Source organism: Nymphaea colorata, chromosome 8 (assembly GCF_008831285.2).
Source record: "Nymphaea colorata isolate Beijing-Zhang1983 chromosome 8, ASM883128v2, whole genome shotgun sequence".
In the NCBI taxonomy this organism is placed as follows: domain Eukaryota; kingdom Viridiplantae; phylum Streptophyta; class Magnoliopsida; order Nymphaeales; family Nymphaeaceae; genus Nymphaea; species Nymphaea colorata.
The window spans coordinates 8,665,225-8,673,750 of NC_045145.1; the positions used below are offsets into that span (position 1 = coordinate 8,665,225).

General features: G+C 37.1%; 1 non-coding gene across 1 annotated transcript; it reads right to left on the reverse strand.

Annotated features, from left to right (window-relative positions):
• Positions 1-1,375: 1,375 nt before the first annotated feature.
• TRNAT-AGU (transfer RNA threonine (anticodon AGU)) lies at positions 1,376-1,449 on the reverse strand. The gene has a single exon. It is a non-coding gene; the product is annotated as a tRNA-Thr (tRNA).
• Positions 1,450-8,526: the final 7,077 nt, after the last annotated feature.

The following is an 8,526-nucleotide window of genomic DNA, read 5'->3' on the forward strand; positions in this document are numbered from 1 at the left end:
TTAACATATCTGATTTTTTAAAAGCAAAGCGGATGGAGAATACTAGGGGACTCAGGTCAACACAAGCTTGAAAGTTTTTGCTTTTTCGTTTTCCAAATTCATGCTCAAGTACTTAATAGATACATGCTTTCGCTGAAAAGAAGAGCAGCTTACTTGTACATTATCCAAGTAAAATCTCTTCAACTAGCACTTGATTGCTGCCTATAAATAGATGAACAAGAAGCAGCATTATCATCGCTGCCTTAGTCCTCCATTCCTTGGTTAATGATTCCCCATCGATCCTAATCTTCACTCCTCAGCCTTGAGAATTGCCATGGCCAGGCCTCTTGCTTTAGTAGCCGCTCTGGTGGGCAGGGGTTATGGCCGTCGAGTTCGCAAGTATTGTGGGTGCAACGTATAACAGCTGAGGGTGTACAAGGTGCCGTGTGGCCATTCTGAGAAGTATGAGGCATGTGGTTGTCACAACCTGGAGTACAATGTTGGATACAAATATGGTTATAACGAGAGGCATGACGCAGACTCGAGGATGGTTGTATACATGTTTCACTAGTTCTGTTTTATTGTATGTGGCTTTTGAAGTCACTAACATGTACACAGAGAAAAAGCGACAGTGTATTTTTATTGGTTGAATGTTTAAGTATTTCTTTTTTCTTTTTTTTTTACGTTGATTTTAAGTTTCTCATATGTGTAGATAGAGAAAAAAATAGCATTTCTATAATTAGCTGATACGTTTTATCATGTATTTTATTTCATTGTATGTAGATTTTAGATAGTGTATATATAGAGAGAGAGAGAGATGGAAAAGATGTGTTAAACATGTTTATTTAATGATTTAAAAAAATGTTGAATAAGACGAGTTGAACATGTTATCAAAGTAAACAAATGTCAAAACAAAATTACAATTTGTTCACAAGGACAAGAACTCTTTGTTCTTAGAACACATGTATCAAGGACGTGCTCCAGGATCACTTGTCTATGCAACCAAACGGTATCTAATAACATGTTTCTCTCATTTTCGTCCAACGTTTGGTAGCATCACCCGTTTATGTATTTTTATTAAGCTAGTAAGAAAGCTTAACTCACTTGCCCTTCTACGTGCACGAAAGAATATTAAGCTCATCGTACAACAAGTTGTCAAGGATGATTTAACCGCAAATACAGCAGCAAAAGATGTTTGCTTTAGGTCATTTGGAAGCAAGGACGACATTCGCAGTTTTAAAACATGTAGAGAGATTGAACCTTCGCCTGCATCGTCAACAAAAAGGCTTGGAACTTTAGCGGCTTCTGATTTTTTATTTCAGACAAAATGGTAAAGATTAGGTGCAGGAAATGCGGAAACACCAAAAGTGGAAATTGATGTTACTAAACAATTTATTGCTTTCATTGAGATTCGAACTCAAGACCTCCCGCTTACTAAACGGGTGCTCTAACCAACTGAGCTATGAAAGCGAGCTGAAGGTTAGTTCGAGTACCCATCCTATATTTAGTCCTCTATATTTAGTCAGGTGTATGAAATATGGTGAACCTTAAATATAAAAAAAATGGGCCGAATCTCTTTTAGGCAAAGCTGAAGCCGCCAAGACCGTTATTTGAACGAGTTTATCATGACGAGCGGATCCGGTACGCCAAAAATATCCAAATCACGAAATCCCAAAATCTAAATAACAGCTGGCACGAACGGCGCAACCAGGACTGTTGCACCAATCGATACCGTGCTTGCTGTAAAAAATGTATCTGATCAGCCGCTAAAGTAATTCGACACCGGAGGACCTTGATCCGTGTAAGAATGCGCGCTCAAGGAAAGAAAAATCATTTGAACCAGCCCTATACGACTCGTTCACATGCACAAGAACCAACGGTTGCCTTGTAAAATAGTAATTTCTTGCAAATTTTCACTCTGAAAATTGTGCATATTATTACTCTGACTAGCGCACTCATATAGATTGATTTATTCCTCCGATCGCCTGAATGTCAATTCCCATCGTCTCCTTTCTTCTTCTTCTTCTGGTCTGGAAGCCGATGAAGGTATGAGGCACCTAAATCCTGTCCACACGAAAACCTAATCCCTTCTTCTTCTTCTTCTTCTTCTTTCTCTCTCTCTCGCTCCAGTAGCACGGTGGAGGAGTCCGGGCATGCAACGAACTAGAGAAAAAGTGTCAAGTTGGGCACTGGGGAACGGGGCAACATTTTGGGTGGAGAGCTGTCTGGCAGAATCTAGCTGTAAAGGGGCCGACGATCGGAAAAGTTAAAATATGATTGAAGGAGCCCGTGGATTCGATATTGGTGGCTGCTGCTGATGGCTGTGGTCAAGCTGAGGATTTCCGCAGAAAGCTGCAGAAGTTGACAGCGATATGGCGTCTTTCCTTCTTTAACTGTTTACACTAGGAGATTTAGACTAGATACTTTTTTTCACAGCGCAGCTGAAAGAGGGGAAGGCCAATAGTGTTTTACTTGGAATTGTGGAATTGTGTTCCTGTTTATGGTGAAGACGTTTATTTGTTAATTGGTTGCTCAAAGGATTGTAGCTTTAATTTTCTTTAAAACAAATGATAGTAGGCCAACTGTTACTGTTGTAAGAACCTGGCTATTCAATTATTAGTTTCTCAAACTTTATCATCATTTAACTAGTGGTTTCTTATGGTGCATTTGAATAAGATTATAATAATTGGCTTCAATTAAGCAAATTATGTAAATTAGTTGATTGGCATGCGCCTTATTTGTAACTGGAACTTTTAGACTTCGGCCCCAAAGATTGTTTTCTCTCTCTTTTGTTGAATGCAGGGAACGTCTGACGTGCACCAGTAGGTGTGCATCTGTTGTGGAGCTGTTCTGCAATTTCACTCCTCTTCGTGCCTTTGATCGTCTCAGTTCATGGTTCACTTAAGCCATGTTCTTCTTTTGCCTACGAATCCTTAGTTTGTCAATGTGCTTGATTATTATCAGTATATCCTTGTAAAGCATATACTGAATAAACGATCTAGTTTAACTTCTTTTCATTTTTATGTTGAGATGGAACAACCACAGTTATATTGTGTTTATTTTAGGTGAAATGGATATGTCATGTCCTGCAATCAAGAAGGTTGCTGTTATTCTCCTCTATCCGTTATTGATCTTCTCACTTTGTGGTTTACTTTAAGCCATATTCTTCTTTTGCCTACTAATCGTTTGTTGGACCTTCGGATCTGAATCCATCTATGATGGGCAGGATACAAATCTATGTGACTTGTGCGGTGACGCACCGTTGCATGCAGCAATGGAAATCGTCTTTCTTCCTTTCATTGGAATGCAAACCTAATCAGCATGCGAGGGACAACTGAAGAGGAAAGACCGAGTATGGCAACCAAAACAAGAATAAAGATGGTCCTCGCTAGAAGTTTTTGTCAGGGAAATCGCTTGGTTTTATCTCAATACCTGCGGTAAGGGTTGTGGTTGCAAGGTGCTCTCCCGATTGTGAGAGCCAGTCAATATTGTTTTCTAATGCAAATACAAGGTATTTAAGTACTAAACCCAACAGGTTAATGAATAGCTTGTGTACATTGGTACCCGTTAGTTCTGCCAATGTGCTTGTATTGAAAAAATATACAAGAATCATAATAAACAAGAAAAATGCAAGCTTATTTTCATTAAACATGCATCGTTTTTCATCATGGAAGACTGACCCTTGATTACACAAAGCAAAAAGAAAATATTGATTACACAATGCAAAAGAAAATATTAAATAGGTGTTTCTATAGCATTCACTTGATGATAAGCATGGGACACTAAATATGATTTGTTGATTTTTTTTTTCCTCTATCATTTAATTTTGATTTATGATTTGTTGATTTTTTTTTCCTCTATCATTTAATTTTGATTTATCTTGTTGAGATTCTTTCCTTGAATCTTTTTAGAAACAGTTGTCTTTCAATTTTATCGTTAACATCCTTCTTCAAACTGGACGATGGATCTAAAAGTCTAACTTTGCTCTTGAACTTTGTGATCATTCCATCTCTTTGGTGGTTATTCGACAAGCCCAAATTTGCATCATAAAGTTTTTCTTCAACGAGATCAAGTTCTCGCTTTGTCAAAGAAAACAATTATCTCTTTGGTCGTTTGCATGCCATCTTTGGACTTTGATCTTCTTCGGCAAGCATCCTGCTATGTTACTATATTGAAAAAATATAAAGAAACATAATAAACAAGAAAATGCAATGAAAAGCTTATTTTCATTAAACAAACATGATTTTTCACCATGAAAGGCCATCATGAGCCTTGATTACACAATGCAAAAGAAAGAACTTAATAGGTGACGTTCCCATAATCTTGGCATCCACCTGACGATATGGAAAGATTTTCTTTTCCTCTATTATTTAATTTTGATTTAGATTGCTGAGATTCTTTCCTTGAATCTCTTTAGAAAGGTTTCCTTTCAAAGTATCGTTAACAGCCTGTTTATTATCAGTACATCCCTACCAAGAATATACAGAATTTGTGAACGACCTTAACATCTCTTCATTTTTATGTAAGATGGAACAAGCACATAGTTGTTTTGTGCTTATTAAAGGTGAAATCAATATGTTATATGCATGTTTTTTTCACCGCTTTTTTCCAACGGTTGTAATCCAATGGCCATATGTTTTCTCCTTCTCCTTATGTTCGCTCACCAATTACCACACAAGAAATTTTCTATTCATTCATTCTCAAGTTTATCAAACAAGCTTTGAATTTGTAACCATGTGAAATTTCTCTTCTTCCACCCTCTTCCAAGGTAACTTTCTCCAGAAAAGTTTTTGTCTGCAAAATAGTAAGTGCCTGCAATCAAACGCTACCTTAATGTTGTGAACAGACCAAGTCCACTACTGTGGATGGTTCAGATTCATATCATTAGGTGTGCTTTTTAAACATTTGTGTGTGTATGGGCCAATAGATTGCAAAATGGTCTGACAGAATACTTAGTTGTGGTGATGTCAATGGATTGGGTTCCAATCATACATACTTTTTACCATATTTGTTTTTTTGATGTTCACATGTTCTCATTTGAACTGGGATTCAAATATAAATGAAGAAAAAATATACCATATCCGAATTTGAATTCAAAGTCAGTCTTCAATGCAATCCAAATCCAATTGTTAAGACTTACCTTTGAACTTGAATCCAACTTTTAAACCAACAAGCTACAACTTTAAAAACATATGGACATTGGATGTAAGATATTTATTTAAAAATAAATTCAAATCCAAATCCAATTGGATATCACTACATAAATTCCAATCCTATCTGATTTCTTAATGATATCTTAATTTTTTTTTTCATATTTGATGTCCTTGAACTGTTTTGCTCAAATATTGGATTTAAATCAGAATTATTTGCATCCATATTCGGTCGGGCCAGCTCACCATGGCCATCACTTGACCAGCCAAGGACTTTATAGCCTCACCGTGGATATGGAGCTGAAGATTCAACCCTTAATTGTGTCAGGGTCTGCACACTGGTTATGCCGACCAAGGATTTGCTTACCTTTGTTTAGTAAACAAAACAGCTTGTTGATAGGCTCGTTTGTTGCTTTGTTAACAATGCAAATTAACCTGAAGCAGAGCTGTTCATGCGTTTAGAGCAAGCCCATATGTATTTAGCTCAAGGTGGTGAAAGAATTCAACAATCTCACACAAGCACAGAAAACACAGGATCAACAGGTTCGGCAATGAGTGCCTACGTCCTCGGTGGAGCTCAAGGCTCACACGATGATTTTACTTATGTTTTCTCAAGTCACACCATTTGCTGTTTGGCCACTATTTAACTAGGTATTACACTCCGTATATACACACACACACGGTTCTCTCTCTCTCTCTCTCTCTCTCTCTCTCTCTCTCTCTCTCTCTAGACATTGCAACTTTTTTCTTTTTTCTCTTTTTTTTTTTTGGTTTTTGACCTTGAAAGGCGTCTTGTCACGAGTTTTTTATGTTTTTTGTTTTCACACCAACAATTTTTAATATTGTTGACGTTTAAAAATGAAACTTTAAAACTCAAACCGATAGATTTCACTCTGTTTTTATGAATACACATATGCATGACCTTTTAACATTGGACTGACTAACAGTAATATGTTTTTTCAAAACTTTTACAATTAAATATTTAAAAATAAACATTTATATGTTAAAACATTTTATATAGTGACCATATTTTATTCTTTATATGTAAAAAAAGTAAACAAAAAATAAATAAAATAAAAATTAAGTTACATAGAAAATAGTTTTTTTAATAACTCATTTTCTTTCCTTCTTTCTATCCAAACAAGCTTTTACATTAATCTCTTTTCTTTTCTTTTTTTTCCTCTTTTATCTCTCTTCTTTCCTTTTCTTTCCTTTTTCCTTTCCTTTCCATAAGGTCCTTTCTCTCCCTTTCCTTCCATCCAAACGGGGCATAAGAGGTGCTTTCATGGAGAAACATGCCAAATTCACCATAAAAGCATGATGAAGAACCTAATAATGACTCCTCAAAGGCAACTTACATGATTTGTACTATGCCATAACTAAATTTGAACATGAAATACCTAAACTAAATGACCTAAATGCATGATAATGTGCACATAGAGAAATCAACATAATACTTATACAAAATTAAATAATAACTGAAAATGAAACTGGCGTTCAGCATGCATAAAATCCTAAACTGGTCAATAGATATTGGCCTACTGCTAGCTAGGGTTTTTCAACAAGTCAAGCCAACTCGAGCATGGCTCGAATTCAGCTGGCTAGGCTCGACTAGAGCTTGTCTTGTTAATAAATGAACCGACTTTGAGTTGAGGAATAAACTTGATGAAACAAGCAAGTCGAGCTCAAGCCAGACAAGCTCGCGTCGGTATAACTTGTTTAAGCTTGTGGCAAATAGTATGTGTAAAAGATGCTTCACCTTATTGTCAACAAAAAGAAATGGTTTCAGTGGGTGTTCTTGTACCTAACAAAAGGTGGATTCAAAATTTGAATCTCCTTGCTGCCTATCAATTTAAAAAATATTTTTTTAATAAATGGTTATTTTAATCTCCAACCAAATCTTGATCATCAAGCTGCGTTCGAGCTTTCTAAGCTTGAGCCGAGCAAAGCTCAAGCTAGTCAACTTGAGTTTGAGTCAAGCTTGATCGATGGATATAGAGTTTTGAGAAGAACTCACGTATTTCATGCATTACCAATGTGGGCTGGCTAATGGATTGAACCACAAAGGATGATTCTTGAGCCGCACAACACGAGATTGATTCAAGCACATGCCTCTGTGTGTTCCAGTCGGCAGAGCCACGCTAGGATGGATTTTGAATGTTCTAAGTCAATTTAGCCAGGGTTTTACCATGAATATTTTGTTCGCCTGTGATTTGGCAAGTTGGATCTTCTGGCACTTCTAGGCATGTGCCCTTAGACTCATTTAGCAATGAATACCTCCTCGCCTTAGGAGAGAAGGACTTGTACAACGAAAGATTGCCATCCTCTGTCAAACGAAGCTTTCCCATCATTATCAAAATGCACTAAGATTGGCAAGAACTTCGTCGATGATTGACTGGCACATAGGGAGTCCTTGTCTTGCACATGTGAGCATGGGCACAGGAAGAGACGTTGCATGGAGAGGGAGATCGAGAGGGTTGGATTGGGAGAGGCTAAATTCCTCTTATAAGCAAGGGTATGTGAGTCTTCAGCTAAGCTAACCATTGGGTACTTGTGATATTGATGATGACTAGAATGTTCCGTTAAGAATGTGCAACAGAGAGATGAATGGGTTGAGTTATGCACCATTTCATATAATACTAGTAGCTGAAGGTTACCGACTTACTACTCAGACGAGAGCCATATCCTGACAAGGATAATGTATAGTCGATCTTAAGTAGTTCAGGTCCGAACTACCATGCTCTTATGTTTGCCAGTTCGACCCACCTTTGAAGATTTATGTTCCAAGCTCCTACAACTCAGGCTACTTCAAAGAATATCAGTAACTTTGGTAATGTATAACTCAAAATGCACATGACATTCTCTCTACTGATATTGTATGTGGATATGGTCATGGCATAGCCAAGTATCCAGAATGAAGAGGGAAAGGAACATGTATAGAGGTCCTAGACTTCTCTCTGCTCTAAATATCTCATAAGTACAGAAACTAATAGATCTATACCTACATGTTTCTTTTATAATAGAATACCGTGGACACCATGCGTACAAATCAAAGATGCAAACGTTAAGATAATGATCAGGGATTCAGGCCACCATCAAAGGAAATAAATCTGAGGAGGATCAGCATAAGGGAAACTCAATCCCTATAAGATCAGCAACTGTAAATGTGACTGATAAAGAATCTGTTCCCAATGTAAGCAAGAAAATATCTTTAAATGGAACCTCTCTATCTCACGAATATGGATGAGAGATTGAAAGAGTATTCTTTCTGTTGTGGATGTAGACTCTTCCCAAAGTTGAACCACGTTAAACCTTCTTGTCCTTGTGTGCTTTTCCTCTATACCTTGAGAATTTAACAAGTGGAAATGCCCAACAATTATTACAAGTGGTATTCTCC